The sequence below is a fragment of the Chamaea fasciata genome, unplaced genomic scaffold (assembly GCF_029207755.1).
Source record: "Chamaea fasciata isolate MVZ Bird 193981 ecotype frontalis unplaced genomic scaffold, bChaFas1.0.hap1 SCAF_3, whole genome shotgun sequence".
NCBI lineage: Eukaryota > Metazoa > Chordata > Aves > Passeriformes > Sylviidae > Chamaea > Chamaea fasciata.
In genome coordinates, this window is record NW_027094088.1 from 24,670,481 (window position 1) to 24,687,248 (window position 16,768).

Genomic DNA, 16,768 nt, shown 5'->3' on the forward strand with positions numbered 1-16,768 from the left:
CACTGCACATTTGTTTTGCACATGTTTATCAGGGATGTACTCCAAGGTTTTCCCTTGTACTTCGTTGAGGAGATTTATTCCTGGAGGTCCCACTGGGAACTGAATAGCAACTAATAGCAACGGTGACTCTTGACTCAGGAATGTGGAAGATGCTGGTTTTACACTGGAGAAGCATCCTCAGGAAGTGCAGACTCCTCTCTAAGGAGATGTAGGCATTCTGTCAATCTTGAGTAGATGGTGGAGACCTTCATTGCATTTAGATTCTTTGATGGTTGGTAGTACATTTGTAGAAAATTGGGTGGTGGGTGGTACCCACCCTAGAGTGTATCCTAGGGCTATTGATAGAGTAATCAATTATTTTAGGTGCCAAAGAGCAGGATGAATTGGAAAAAGGTGTTTTTCATGGGGGTCATTTATTCTTAGGTTTTCTCGAATGTGGTAGAATGACTTAAGCAGAAAATGCAAAAGCAAAGTTGGAAATTAAAGAAAAAGGGATGATATGAAGCAGAGATGGAGCTACAGGAAACAGGCACTGCACCATCCTGAAAGGTAGGAAGAGTAGAGAGATTTGTTATTTCAACAGGGATATTAAAAGAAAAAAGTGAAATAGAAAAGTGGCAAAGGAAAGGCTGCATACAGGAAGCTGAGAAAGCACTAAAATATGTGAAAAGGATTCAGTGAGATAGAAATAGATTCTTGAAGAAGCAACTGAAAGGTTTGAGACTGAATCAATATTTTTCCTTAAAATTCTGGTGAGATTAATTTTGGCTTAAATGTAGGAATTACTTTTTGCAAGGGAGGAGGTGACAGATGGACCCAGAGAGGGTCTTGACTTTCATGTCTGCACAGAATCTCTTTTCTATTTGTGTTTGTTGAAAGCATTAAAAAATACCTCTGGCAGTTTTTCCATTTCCTTTGGCTTTCGTGTCTAAAGAAATATTCAAACTGGGAGAGGGGATGGGAAGCTAAGCCAGGTGGCAAGCCTATTTATCACCTAGTCAGTGGTGGAAAATATTGAATGATCAAATGAAAGTGTTTTAAAATAACATGAACACAGAGACAGAAAAAAACTGCCAAGGAAAGGAATTTATGTTAGGAGAAAACTTGCACTTTCCTTATCCAATTGTAATAAGAGACTTCAACGTTCAGTGGAAGGCAGTGTATGTACCAACTGCAGCCATAGATTTTTTTTATGATTTTTTTAGAGTAGTTAGAAAGACATAAAGAAATACTTTTATCTGAAAGGCATTCAATTTGAATAATTTTATGAAAAATACCTCTTGTATGTCGATGTATGTGAGTAAACCTGAACAAAATAAGTCAAAGTCTCTAAATTTGATTCTAAAGAAGAAAAATATTTTTTCCCATTTTTGTAAAGAAAAAGATTTTCTGTAAGTTATTGAATAAGCTGTGGTTTGGCAGCTCTGTCAACTTTAGAATGTAAACCAAAAAAAAACAGGAGAAAAAATTGTATTTGAAATAAGTTTCAGATCTTCAAAACTGTAACTGTGTGTGACATATCAGCTACAAATCTTCATCAGTGTGCACAATTTTAGGGGGTGTGGTTAGTTTTATTTTAACCCCTTGCCTAACCCTTATTTTTTGCAATCTGAAAAAGATCATGTGGTAGCAAAACTTACCTCTCCGCTTTCTATTATTTGTCTACCTTGTATTTGTGAACTGGAATACAGTGTCTGCTAATAAAGACTACAGTGTTTTAAAACCATTCTGGGTTCAAAATGTGTCTGCTGGGAGCCTCTAATATTTTGCTGACAGTTGATATGTTTAGTTATTTTTACTGCATTCAACTAAATTTAAAGGGTTTAGCTAACCATGAATTTTTGGTTATTTTATGCTCAGGGATCCCTTTCTTAAAACCCAGACACCTTAATCAAAATCATGCGGCACATGGGAGCCGTGTAGCAGCAGGATTTAAAAATCAATTTATCGCTTTGTATTCCTACAAATATAAAACTTTGAATGAATTTAAGTAATATTTATAGGTAGGTAAAAAAAAATTGACCCCAGCAAATCCTGCTAGACTTCAGGTAGTTTTCTGAAAGATGGGAGCTCTACTGGAAACATTCTGCAATAGGTAAAAGGGGGCTTTAAGGTGTAAGATCTGTCATTAAATAAGGCACAGCCTAGAAGATCCTGTTGTAAACATCCGTGTGCTACCTAAATTCTGTATTAATTAGGTCCAAGCTATTTAATTTGTTATTTGGTGTCTTAAATCTAAAAATATAGTAATTAATTGGTTGTCCAGCATGGAAATGTGTGAGGAGAAATTAAATACTTCAAAATCTTGGAAGAAAGGAAAGGAAATATTTTTGAATCACAGATTTGAGTTGATATGTGCCTATATAAATCAAATACCTGATTTCTTTTTCCCTCTTTTTTAAAGAAAAAAGGCACTATGACCAAGCTGTTTTGCCAAAAATATTTGGAAGATTTCTTCTTCCATCCACCCCCATCCTAATTGTGAATGCAAATGTAGCTTAGGCTGCAAAATCTTTAAAGACAACTTAAAAGAACTGTTCTTCATCCAGTTCTCAAAATAAACAATGTCTCATTTTCAGCATCACTGTCTAACAGTTTGTCAAGCACGTGAAATAATGTTATATTAGCAGTTATCCATTGTACAGATGCCATTCATCAGCCAACACTATTTGCAAACAAGTAAGTCTAACAGATTTTTAAAATCCAAACTGCTTTAATTAAAACCGTGTTTCTTTTGTGCAGCATATGCTGGTAAGAGATTTGTCTTGTCTGTACATGAGCTCTTGGGATCATGAACTGTCCTTACAAGTATTGCTCAAAGTTGCCCTGCTTGGTGACAGGTTTCTTGGGTGCTGCTGTAGTGCAAAAATCAGTGATGAACTAGAAATATTTTGACATGCACTTAGAGAAACAGAGTAAACTGTTTCTAAAGAAATAGGTTCTAGTGTAAAAGTATCTGTCCATTGGGAAGCAGGGAAAATAGAAATTAACTTTATTCATAAATACCAGTAAAATATCCTTTACTGGTTCTAAAATCCAGCGCTGCACATACATTCCGAATCTGGAGTTTAAAAATTGCAACTGAGCTTGAACTCAAATGATTAAACCAATTTAATTGTTTTATTTTAAAAAGCTCTTGGAAATCTCCCTGCTTGAATGCTGGCTTACTCTTCAGCAACCTGAGGGTCGGTCTTAGAAATTTCTCAGCCTTGTATCCCAAATGTATTTTTAAATTACATACTGTGCTTAATGAAAAGCAGAGACTTGATTGGAACAAGTAATATAGGAAATTAGTTTTCTACATATATGAGGGAGAGATTTATTGTTCCTGTAGTACATTTTTTGCCTTTGTAGGCTGGAAGGCAGTGCCCTGTGGCATGAGAAAGTAGGCATGAAAGAACCTTTTAGATGATAAAGGAAAAAGTAAAGAGCTTTCTTGTCCCAGACTTTGTGGGTTTGGATCCTGGCACAGTTGTATTTGATGGAATTAGTGGGGAGTGGTTTAAAAAAAACCTGATCATTTTCACCATGACTCAATGTACATAGCAATATAAACATTATACATAAGCATATTGTTTGGTACCAAAAGAGTGTGTTTTATTTTGTGGTTCAAGTAGGACTATATTCATATGATTTTCTGGAAGTATATTACCTTGATTCCAACTCTACCATCTACATATTAATGAGCCACCTCTGTACCTTCTTTATTTATGGCTGACATCTTTAATTTCTTTACATGGAAGGCTTCTTAGATAGAAGTACCCTCTTTCTCCATCCAAGTGACACACAGCACAACAGCAAGAAGTTGGCTTACCACAATACAAATACCTCATAATCATAGTATTGTAGACTAATTCATTGATATTCCAACAAGGAAACTTTGATTTTCATTTTTACCTGAAATTTTGCCCAAAAATCTTGACTGTCATGAACTAAACAGTGTCATCTTTAAAGGCTCTCTTTCTAGAAATCTGCAGAATCACAAAGACTACCTTGGAACTTTCCTCCAGAAGTTTCAATCTTTACCAGTCCCTGTAATGTAGCAGTGACATAAAAGTAGACAAGCTGACAGGTTCATCTCTTTGAGCCTGGGAAATATCCTGCAGACACATTTTGTGTGGGTTTTTTTGACTGGATTTCCATGGAGAAAAAATTAAGCAATTGATTCAATCAGATGCATTCTAAAACACACCTCTCTTGATAGAATTACATCTATGTTTGCTTTATGGCTACCTAAACAAAGGTTGAATTCTGGGGCTAAATCCCATAAATACAGGTTAAACACCACTGTCTGACCCTTCTTTGAACTGCAGGGTGAGATCCATCATAACATAATTGGTTTATCCCCTTTTGTCTGAGATGCTTTGTAGTAAACAGGGTATTTTTATGTCTTGGAGGGCTTAGATTACAAATGAAAACTTTTCTTTATCTGGTAGATTTGATTAATGTAAGCGAAATAATTTGTGTGGCTAAAAATGCACTTTTAACGTTTTGGGAAGTCACAGTAATTCTCCATGTAAAACCAATTGTTTGGACTGCAGGGTCAGAGCCGTTACCATATAATTGGTTTATCTTCTTATGTCTGAGATGCTCTGTAGTAAACAGACTGTTCTTATGTCCTGGAAAGCTTTAGCTTGGCCACTGCTGGTTTTGGTCGCTCTTCAGTAATTCTTGTAATGGGCAGCATAATCATTGTTCATTCTCTGTTAACAATGAATGGGTACTGTACAACTCCACAAACACTTTCTCAGGCTGAGAAGAACGCGAGTCTATGTAATCAGTTGTTGTAGGTAAGTTGTTCCAAGTAGTTGGTTATGCAGGTAGCCCTCCTCTGTACATTTGTTAGCTCTACAAGACCTGATGGGGAAAGAAAAAATCCAAAGACATGTTTTCCTGGTGTAATTGCAAAATACATTTGCTCTCATATTACCATAATGCAATAACAAGTAAGATATCTAAACTGATTTTTTCGTCTTAGGATATGATTTTAAAAAATCATTTTGATAGCTCAGACCATTGAACTTAAGTTTAAATGAAATCCATTAGCATTTAACATGGTCCCATGATTGAAAACTTTTTGTGGGGTAATCTAGGAAATTAGCTTCAAATCCTGAAGTAATCTGTGCCTCAAATTAACTCTTCTGCTCCTTTTTCCCTAACTTTCATAAATAGTTCACGCGCAACTTTTTTTTTACCAGGATGCATGCATGCATGAATTTAGGCTTAGGAACCTATGTTAATATTTCCACAATATCTTCTGGAGATCTATTTTTGACATATTTAATACATAAGAAAAACTCAATAGACTCTGAGGAGAAAACCTTGCAATGAAAACTTCCTCACTGTGATTTTTCAATTAATTACCAAGTTTTACAGATTCTGCAAATAAACTTGAAATATATCATAAAGCATTCTATCAGTAAACATTTCTTAATAAAAAAGGGAAATGAGAAATTTATGTATTCCATATTTAGATATAGGCAACACTTGGGGCAGCATGAAAAAGTTTTGTTTGTGGCTAAGCAGATTTTTATGCATGAGGGGTTTTGTCATCTCCTGTAAAATTAACTTTAATTGCTTATTACTCATCTTGCCTATGCACTACACTGGGGGCGACAAGCCTAATAATTCTTCATATGAATAATGTCAGGTGATAAAAGAGGTGTTTTCCTTCTACTGCGACTCCACAAATAGGAAAAGTGGTATAGAGACTCTCAAAGCAGCAGCACAATCTGTGACTGCAGAGTTGGTTTGCATTCAGTTTAACTGGATAGAAAAGCTAAAACGTGTATCTTGGGCTGTACTCATCTTAAAATTGTGCCATTTGTCTCATCTTCAAAGAAAATTCAAGTGTTGGAAAAGTTAACAGTGAGGAATTTATTCAAGTATAGTGTGTATAAGGAACAGGATGTAACTGTCTGATGCTTTTTAAATCCTTTATGTTGTTGCCATTGATTCTACAAACTTTCCTTTATGCAGTAGAATTAAGTATTTTATCCCAAATTTGGAAAAGATCTGTGTTCTGTGAAATCAGTCTGAGCTGACTTTGCAGACTTACTTTGTGCCAGATGTTGGTGTGCTGAGGTGGAATTGTGTTTCCATTGAAGCTGATGGGTATTTAAGTTAACACTTCTCAATAAGGGAGACTGGATGTAACTCTGTAGTTTGACTTTAAATATGAGTAGTATTCCTAACAGATCTTCTAAAGTTTCTGTCCAGCAAAAACAACTTATATTCTTTACTCCTTGCTCCATTTAAGACATTGAATACCTCATATTGTCAGGATTCAGTTCCTAGAGGGTCATGTTCTCTCCCTCATACTTTACACAAATAATACACAGGTGCCCTAAAATGGAGATGTAGGAGACCTAAGCAGAATTTTGTTGATTCTGTAGCTCTTTGCATCTCTGATAATGCCCTGTTTCGGAATGAATGAGACTTTTCATAGGACTGATGGACTTCATTTAACTTTCTAGAAAGTTAATGGGAATGGTTCAAGTTGGCTGGGCTCTCCCTTGAACTGGTTTATGGGACAGGCAACTCCAGAGAACTGTTCATCCGGTAAAATGATTGATTGTGTGAGACAGGAAAAGCTCTCGTCTTCAAGACATTCTTATTAACCAGAATTAATAATTCTACTTTCTGTGTTCATATTATCATGGATCCATTTCCTGTTGGGGATGGGAAGCATGACAGCATTTGCTTCTGGGAAGTCTGTATATGAGATTTGTATAATTTATATATAACTGTCATTAGAGGGATGCAATAATTTCACAGTAATAGCTGCAGGAAATTCCCTCAGTGTTGTCATGTATGTTGTAGGACTACAATGCTCATGTTTGATTACAAAGCATTTTAAGAAGCTGAACCCTGAAAACTTTTCAAAATGGTTCCAAATAGATTCTGTGTGAGCCAAGCTGATGAAGATTAAAATAATTTTCTTATATAGCCAGTAATCTCTTCTTCTGGCCAAGAGACTTACTTGGTTTGTATTACTTAAATTTGGAAAATAGGTAAATGTACTGGATTGTGTCCATAAAGAAATGACACATGTACTTCAAGCTCACAATAAGATGCTGTGATTTTTTTTTTATTTGCAGATATCCTGTTTTCCTCGGTTTACAAAGACAACTCAGTGTCGAGGGAACTGAAGACTGGGGTGTGCTGGGCTAACACAAATTCAACTGAAGCCAAGAATGCCCTGGTTTGGCTCTGGAAGGAGTACTAAGCAGCCAAGGACATTTGGAAAGCCAAATCTAAACCAGTACGGTGAGTTTCCTATGTTGAACTGGATACAGCCATAATTATATATAAGAATTTTGTTCTATCCTGTCTTCATATCTTGTTTTAACAGAGGCTATTCTGCTTTCTGTGTGCCAGAGCAGCATGACAGTAGCTTCACAAGTGACAGAAACTATATGTTCTTCTTCCCTAGGAACAATTTTAATTAGTTCCCTGCCTTTTAGACTAAATTGACTGTATGGCTCTAGTTTGCCCTGGTCAGGATGTGGGGAAAGCTAAATCCAACATACAGACTGACCTGAAAAAGTTATATTGGCACTGAGAGAGATTCAGTAAATCATTTATTTTGCAACATAAGTAGAAACCAAGGTGGTGATTAAAAAATAAAAATAAATTGCAACAATTGTTTATCTAACTGTGTAATAACTGAGAAGACCTGGATTTCTTCAGAGGATTCTTATTTACTCCTGATACTGTGCTTCAGTAATATCTTTCAATAGACCCTTCCTCTAAAGGTGTCCAGCTACATATATATTAAACAGCCTCTGACTTTTTGATGTTACATTCTGTAGACTCTCTAGCACTTTGAAAAGTCTTTATATATCTAAAGCAGAGTAAAATGCCTTAGTATGAATGAGATATAAGATTCCCTAAGTGGTATAATTCCTTGAAATAGTTCCTGTTCTGATGTTCCCTGTTTTCATGAATGCACAAATATTCATGTGGAAACAAGTCTTTAGCCTTTTCATACGTAACCCTGGTTTATGTTTTCACCAAACTAATTATCCCATCTCATTTCAATTATTTTCAACTTGTTGTCTAGGAGATCCATTTGCTCTTACTAATTTAAAGCCTTCTGTTCTTCTCTTTCCCCTTTTTTTCACTCTTCTTGCTTGTTATGCTTGAATTAAAAACATCTGGATTAAAAATGTTGAGGTTTTGATAACAAGTCTCTTTTTCATTTTTCTTGTAAAATGCCACAGCGTCCTTTCTATACTTAACATCCAAAAAACATTGAGATGTACTGAAAGTTTTCACAAAAAACCCTTTTTTTTTAAAATAGAAAAACACTATTTTGATCAAGTTTGGGGGGTATTTTAAAAAGAAATTTTTTGCTTTATTTGGAGAGTTAGCTTTTCATTACACCTTATGGAAAGAAAAAGAAAACGGGATTTTTTTTGAGTTTAAACATCTGAGATGAAATAAATTAAAAACTGCATGTGTTTTTAATTAAAAATTGCATGTGTTTGTCACTACAATTGAAATTATTATGGTACTCTGCTTGCATGTATTTTGTCAGCAAATCCTGAAGAGCCAAATGTACACACATACACATAAACTGGTGAAACGAAAGGCCTGAAAAGAAGATAAAAAAAACCTATGCGCTGATAACGTGCATTAGCAAACCATTCTTCATTCAGCTGCAGCAAAATACTAGGAAGCAAATTCCATGCTACCAAAACAATGTTATGATAGAAGGAAAATGAATACAAATACAACAGTCTGGCCAAGCATCCTTTTTGTTGTTGTTGTTGTTGTTGTTGTTGTTGTTAATTCCTTGCCAATCTATTTCTTCTGGGACCTGCCCAGAAACAAGGACAAAGAGCGTAGACTAGAGAATGAGGTTGTTATCCTTAGGTCCAGTGTTACCACTTAAAAATGGATTATGTACATGAGTAACCTCAATCTCTTGACACAATTTGCAAGAGTGAGATTGGAAATTCAAGTCATTGCAAATGCTGTTCAAGCTGGAATGGTTGCTATTGCAAAAATAAAATGGGTAAAACCAGGTATAAGTGGCAGTCTTGGGGAGTTTGCAGTTTGTTTACTGAATATCGTGTGCTCAAATCTAAGGGAAGTTGTTTTTCAAAAGTTGCTTAATTACTGATTCAGTCAGAGCCACTGAAGCATAGCACTTAGTGATTCTGAAAATCTGATTATCAACACAGGGTTCTGTGTCTTCACAAGTTTTCTCTGTTCTGCTACTGGACTGGAATGCTACTGCAGAATTGAGTTTCTTGCACATTCTGGGGCAGTTTAATTGCAACCTGAATGTTGCAAGTCAGACATGGTGTGTATTTGTTATAAGAGAACAAAAAAACTTTTCATCTCTGATGCTGACTCATCAACATTAAAATAAATATTGTATGACCAGAAGTAGTATCCATTCATATCACATCAGGAGGAATATCCATTCAATTCATATCACATGCATTGCTTTTAGTCTGTACTAAACTGTTGTGGAACTGCAGGACCAAAAAATGTCTGTGGCTCTGCCAGGGAGTGACTGCCTGAATTTCTACTGGAAATTCCAGTAAGCATTAGCACTTAATTACTGTACTCTACCTTAAAGGCAGGAATTAAGTGATGTGCAGCACAGCTATGGCCGCCTGCTTTCTGCATGTCTTAATGTGTCACACTGCAACTGAAGTCAGGGGTAGAGCTCCCTTGTTGATAATCTGTGCCCAGCAGGATCTGCAAGTACATCATAAATAACTCACTCCCAATTATGTAATATAAATTACTCCTGCTTTCCCAAGAGGATAATTGCATATTAATACATGCTCATTAATAAGTATTGCAGGTACTGAAAACAACCTAATTTCCTTTCCTTGTTTATAAAGCTAGATTTACCTATTTTTGGACATATTCTACACACACAGAAGCTTATTCTGCCTTGACACAGTAATTCTCATAGACAAAAGACATAAAAGTGTCTGTCTTGCTTAAAATTTCAGTCTAATTCTTGAGCTCTGACCTCATAGGAATACAGGGTCAGCTTTCAGGATTTTGGCACTCCACGTGGTGGTGTGTAGTAAACGTTTAGGCCCTCAGAACAATCGTGTCTGGATTAGGTTTTGCTCACATGAAAGTTGGAGAGGCAAACAGCTTCTTCCATTTGACTCCTCACAGGCAGTGGTACTACTTTCAATTAGCACTCTCCCCTTGTCTGCCCGCCCAAACCTCCTGGAGACCAGGAAAGGGGTAGCCAGGAACAGGAATTTTCATATAGCACAGTATCAAATTGATTCCAGGCTTTGCAAATGTTTTTCAACCCCAATTTTTCATGAAGTTTTATTTTAAAATACCTGGTATATTTATTTTCTGTATCTTTGCTACTACCACCTTTTAAAAATGCATTGGCTTGGTCACATAAAAGGGTGAAAGATTGCTTGCTTTCATAGCATGTAATAGAAAGTAAGCTTAAGATGACGAATGTTATGGTGCTTCTTTCCAGAGCTCAAGCTCGTGAAATTACTTTGAACAGAAACTGTACAAATAATCATCCTTTAATATGCCATTATGAGAAGCTCAAGTTAGATATTTTGCAGTTTGTGCTTGTGTGTGTGTATATTCTATACCCATCTAAAGTCCTAGAGAGCTGAAGGAATGGGTTCCCACAGTGAGATTTTATTCACTGTACACTTAACGCATGTAAATGCTTTGTCTGGCAATCATGCCAATCACCATGGAATAACATGCAATGAGCAGGAAACAATTTTGTGGTAACTGCAGTCCACAGTGGTTTGATGAAAAGTCCCAGTCAGAAAATTGCTTTCACGTCAGAAAACTCTGTATCATCAGAAATTCCTTAAATGTCAGCAAGGGTGTAGTCCTTACATAAATCCTTGAATACTCTGGGGTTATTTTTACTTGTCTTCCTTTGTGTCTTTTATTTTTTCATCAAGTATATGAGCAACCAAGTGTATATTTTTATGCAGATTTGTATATTGATAGGGAATAAGTCTAATTCACTTGTTTATTCAAGCTTTTTGTTTTCTTTTGAAAGTAATAAGCTTTTATGAAGAACTGGCACTTCAAGAATCCTGTCAAAAGGCTGTCTTGTACAGAACCTTATCAGTTCTTCCTATATAAGATAAATACATACAGTCTTATGTTTGGTGTTTGGCATTTTTTGATTTCATAGAAGAGCTCTGGGTACTACATGCTTATCTTACAAAAAAAAAAAAAATGTACAAACTGAAAATAGAATGAGCTTGATTTCAAATATTTTTCCCAAACTGTGGTTAGAAAAGGTAAAAAGCCCATCTTGTTTTTTTCTGACTGAAAGCAAAAAGAAAGATATCTGTTAGTAATTTCAAAATATTTAGAGAGCACTCTTGCCTTTCAGGGATGTCTGTGCCCCACAGGGTAGGAGCAGCCTTTGAGGCTGAGGGTCAGAGCTGGACGAGTCACCCTGCAGAGGCTGCAGAGCAGGGAATGGGCTGGATGTGAAATGGGTGGGCTCTGCTCTTCACAGCAGGACCAGCAGATGTTTCTGTTCAGAGCTGACTTGCTACTTCATGTGGGAGGGGTAGAGCCTGCAGGGGAAAGGAAGGAAGAAGAGCTTTCCCCTTGCTTTAATTTTTCCGTGTGGTTCTGCACTCCTGTGAAGATGTCTGGTCCTGAATGTTCAGCTATTTCAGTGCTCAATAGTCAAGGGCAGACTATTTGAAAATCCTAAAGCCAAAAAAAGAATTTAAACTGTATTTTATAATGCTTTCTTGTAATAGGGTATAATTCAAGGTCAACCATCTTTTTCACTATGAGTTTGTAAAAATATTAGACTTCCTTTTTCTAATATTAGACTATTTTTTTATAATGGATCTAATGAAATATGTGGTTTTAAAGAGAGGGAGATGCTTTTGTGCTTCCTAGCTCCATTTGAACTGTATACTGATGAACAGTAACAATGTAACAATTAAGCTCTATTTTTGATGGTGTACGTCAATATCTGTTATCGGAGGATTTTTTTTTTAATTACAAAAGAATTAAAAAATTCTTTCAGACATTAAGCACAGCATCTTCTTTTTCCTTACAGTCTTATACCTTAACGTGCTTTGCTTTTCTTCGTGTTAACTGGAAATTAAAAGCTGGCACACCCTTATTTTGGCTATGCCTTTACTGTAAATTTTAAGGACTTGAAGCAGTTGTCTCGTAAATAATGTTGTCTGCCAGGAAGTATCTTAGGTGGAGTTTTTTGAACCTCTTCCCACCACGCTGAGGAACTTCTGATACCTGTTGGTGACTGCTGAAAAAAATAATTTGCTGCTCTCATATTCTCACCGTTTAGTTCTTTTTAAGATTGCAATACTGAACCATTTAAAGGTCTAATTTGACACACCTGAGCTAGGAGGCATAATCTTGGAAACTGGTTGTTTTAATGAGCTGTGAAGGAAGAAAATCAGCATTGTAGAATCATTGTGATTTGCATTGGAAGGGACCTTAAAGATTATCTGGTTCCAACCCCCCCTGCCACAGGCAGCGACACCTTCCACTAAAGCACATTACTGAAAGCCCAACCTAGCCTGAACTTGAAGGCTGCCAGGGATGGGGCATCCACAGCTTCTGTGGGCAACCTGGTCCAGTGCCCCACCACACTCTGAGTAAAGAATTCCTAACATCTAATCCAAATCTCTTTTTTAATTTAAAACCATCCTCCTTTGTGCTATCGCTATCTGCCTATGTATAAAGGTCACTCTCCTTTTTTTTTTTTTTTTTTTTTTTCATAAACTTGCTTTCAGTACTGGAGCCTTCTCTTCTCCCAGCTGAACGACCCCAACTCTGTCAGCCTGTCAGTATTATGCCCATATGAAATTACATGTGTGTATAAAATATAGATTACATACATATTTCTATTATATAAACATTCATAGGTATAGTCTCCATTAACTCAGGAGTAGCATCTATAACAGAGTTTTTGTTCCTGTGTATGTTAATGATGCCTCAAAAATGGCATTCCACATACACAGCTAAGCTTTGATAAGTAACATTTATTGTCACGCTTAAGGAATCACGTATTTCCAAATGATATGTGTATTGTGTGTACACAGGGAAAAAACCTTAAGTAGAGGACAGCTGCAGCTATCATGAAGTACAGAAAAGTTTCATGAGTAATAAGATGGCTTCCAAAATAGTCTGCAAATTTGAACCAGTTGCTACAAGATGATCAAAGCCCTAAGGCAAAGACCAAGTTTTAAGTGCATACTTTATTACTCTTGTGCGAATCCAGCTTTGTTCACTCAAACCCTGTATTTAACTGCTATCTGCCTTGTCTGGAAAAAGATATCAGGTTCAGTCTACTCTGTGGTAGCTCATCCATCACCAACAGGGATTTTAGAAGACAGGAGGAAAAAATTCTCTGAATTGACTAGTATGTACCTATGCAGTGAAGGGGGAGGAGGAAGTTTTGAAGTGTTCTTTTTCCATTAGCTAAATAAACACACTTCTCCCTGTTGTAAAAATTGTTGTGTTGCTGATGTTTTGGAAATTTTTGCATTGCATGGTAACAGAATCTGCTATTTTCCATAATGTTTAGTCTGTTCAAAACCTCATATCTCCTCCTTGGGTGTGAATAGTTATATTAATTTTTCTCTGAATATTTTAAGTACCTTTAAATTTGTTAGGTTAGGGTCTTTGTTCAGGAGGAGAAATTGGTGTGTGAATCATTTACAATGGTGTAGGTGGCCGATGAAATAATCTTTGTTGTAATCTTTTGTCGATTATTAATCCTAAATCATCAAAGATAGAGAATGGATGGGCTGAGATCTAGAAAATACAGACTTCTGCAAATATGAGCTGAATTGCAAAAACAAGACAACGATATAGTTACCTAAACTATGGAAAATCTCATAATGGAAGAAAACATTTTTGGTTGCCTGAGACTATCCTCTTTCAGCTGGTGCTTGTCTATCAGCTAAAATGTCACATATCCATTCCAAAGATATCAAGGTCAAACATCTTCCTTCTGCTTTTCCCAAAATTGCCATGACTGATATATATATTGCTCCAAAGTCTTAAGTCATGTCTCATGATTGAATTGTATGATACAGAGTATTCCCAGAGATTAGATTAATAATTGGTCTGATTATCTAGCCTGTACTCATTTTAGTAGTCCCTCAGAGGGAATGGCTTCAGGAATGACTCAGGTGTGAAATGACGGTTCCAAAGTTGAACCTTGTTTCATCAAAGGTAATCTATATTACAGCCTATGGGAATTTAAAACACTGAAAAAACCTGAATCTCCTTAAGGTTTTGTAATGACATTATATACTAGGAAGGGCAAAAAAGGATTCTTTCAAGTTTACTAAACAATCCAGTTTTACAAACTGACTGCAAATCCAGGCATGGTATGAAGATGACTTGATTCTACAATCTAGAAAGAACTACTCTATGCTGAACTATTCTTAACTAATTTGTTATTCAAACAGAGAATTAAAACTAATTATGATATAATTCAACTGAAACATTTTGGGAAGATGTGCCAGGTTCTGTAGGGCATCTGATTTTCTCTGGCTGGTCCTTATGTTGTTTATTCATGTTGATGTTGGATCAGCAAAACTACAGATAAATATGGCTAAGGATGATTTTTTCTTTTCTTTTTAAGGTTTTCAATTAATTGCGTTGCAGATGAGGTGACTTGCTGCTTACATATTGGAAGAATGATGTGCTCTTTAGGGTCTGCCCCTTAAAGAAAATGTATGAGTTTAGAGTGAGGGTAGATAAGACAGAAATATATCAATACAGAGATAAGGAAAAGCAGATGTGGAGAAGAGCAGCTTTCAAGGTTGAATTTACAAGCTGTTCAATACTGGTATACAGTCAAAGTACCCTACTGGGTTGAGCAGCATGGGCAGAGTGCTTGGAGTTGCTCAGGGAGCACATGGAATAAATAATGTAATTTCCTCATTTACTTGTCACTGCTGGCGGTGGGACTCCTTGTGGGCAGAGGTTCAACAGCACTGCAGGTTTCTCCATAAACAGAGCACAATGGCTACTCGCAGAGTAGCAATCAACCTGTGATCAATCTATTTATTCCTGTTGTTTCTCTGTAGCCTCTGCCTCCTGTATGCTCTCAGTGCCTCCTAATTTTGCATCAGCAGTTCATTTTGTGGTCAGTTTCCTGATCTTTGAGAGGGGTACTTTGTAAGAAAACTTGAAAGATCAAGGAACTCCACCGGTGATACCCTTCATTGCTTTCCTTGTGTCCACCTATTTTCCTCTCATCTTAAACTTGTTCTAAAGCTGGCCTGTTATCAAGGTGTTTATAAATTCAAATATATTTACTCCTCCTTGTAAAAGCATTGCACTTGCTGGTCTCTTGCCTTAGAAATGGAGAAGGTTATAAAAGAAATCAATTTCCTTTATTATCTTTGACTACTTAATAGCATGCAGTAAAAACTCATGTTTGAAGGGCTTTGGGGGTTGTTTCTGTGGTCAAAACAAAAATATGAAGAGGCAAAGGGCATATTAAATGGATATTCTTGCCTGCCACCAAGTTTGAGCCTTTTTTGACTTGTTCCTGATCTTCATGTTTGCAACATTCAAATAACTGCATTAAATATGCTTTTCCTTCTTTCATATGTGTGAATCCTTTTTGCATTTTTTGTTCCACCAGGGAACTGGAATTGGGGTGTATGTAAATGTCATCTCAAGTTCTTGCTGCACTATGTCAGCTGTGTATATGATCTTTTTGGTAAATCTGTGGTCTTTTACAAAAACTCTGAGCTTTGCCTTTTAAGCATTTGCTGCATTAAAGAAGGAGGCTGAGCTATGGAATACTATAGTGTATGTGGTAGCTTAACCACAGTCTAAACTTCTGTTTTGTTTTCCTTTGGAGATGCAAAACCTTCGCTCAGTGAATGGAGATTTCCACTCTAGCCTGTTTCTCTGCTTTTACAAGTGGTGCAGTGTGCTTTATTTTTGACTTAAGGGCCAGGGGGCAGGGGTTGTAAGATAAGAAAACTGTGTTGTAGTATACTGGTTCCAAAAATGATAAAATGTGAAAAATAACAGGCTTATTCCAGGGCCATGAAATCAAAATAGATTTTGCACCGGAGATATAAAAAGAGACTATGCAAAACATTCCTGAAATAATTTATGCTGAGTTCAAGTTTAAGCCAGAGATACAACAGTATATTATGTGTTATTTTGGCATTCTGGCTTTAAATCAACAAAACTATCTCAACTTTTGCACTCTGGTCACTGCAGCGATTCCCTTAATATTGTACAGTCAGAGCTGTGGGTCTCCCAGACTTTCAAATGGCTTGTTTTCAAAATAAAAAGACTTTATTGTTTTCCAGTGTCATCTATCCAGTTTCTATGACACTGGTAGGCTGTGGTTTATTAGTATTCAACGCTGAGCTATCCACTTCTTTAATTCTGTATATTCCACTGTGTCCTGGGCTGTCTTGGTGCCGTGCTCACAAAGGAAAGCATTCATGTCTCTCTGCTTGGCAATTCCAGCTTTTCTGGTTATGTTTAGTTATGCCAACCACCTGTGTAACCTACCTGTTGGTAACCCAGTGAGCTGGTAACATTTGCCAGGCCTGGGCAAGGGCTGAGTCCTGTTTGGGCAAGGGACCTCCACTTCTGCAATCCTCTTTTGGGGTCTAAAAGGTTTCACAGTGTGTGTGTGTGGCCTGGCTGGGCCAGCTGGCCTTCAGATGGACCCTGGCTCTGCCTGCCCTGTTAGCACAGACACAGGGGTACCCAAAAGGCCTGCCAGGACATCTCCTGAGATTTA

The 16,768-nt window shown here is 36.7% G+C and overlaps 1 long non-coding RNA gene across 2 annotated transcripts in view; it reads left to right on the plus strand.

The window, feature by feature from the left end:
- LOC136287634 (uncharacterized) overlaps window positions 1-16,768 on the plus strand; it is a 311,120-nt gene that overhangs the window by 78,499 nt on the left and 215,853 nt on the right. For both annotated transcript variants that reach the window (XR_010720224.1, XR_010720223.1), the window contains exon 2: window positions 7,101-7,269. This is a non-coding gene — a long non-coding RNA (uncharacterized lncRNA). The remainder of the gene's footprint in view (window positions 1-7,100; window positions 7,270-16,768) is intronic.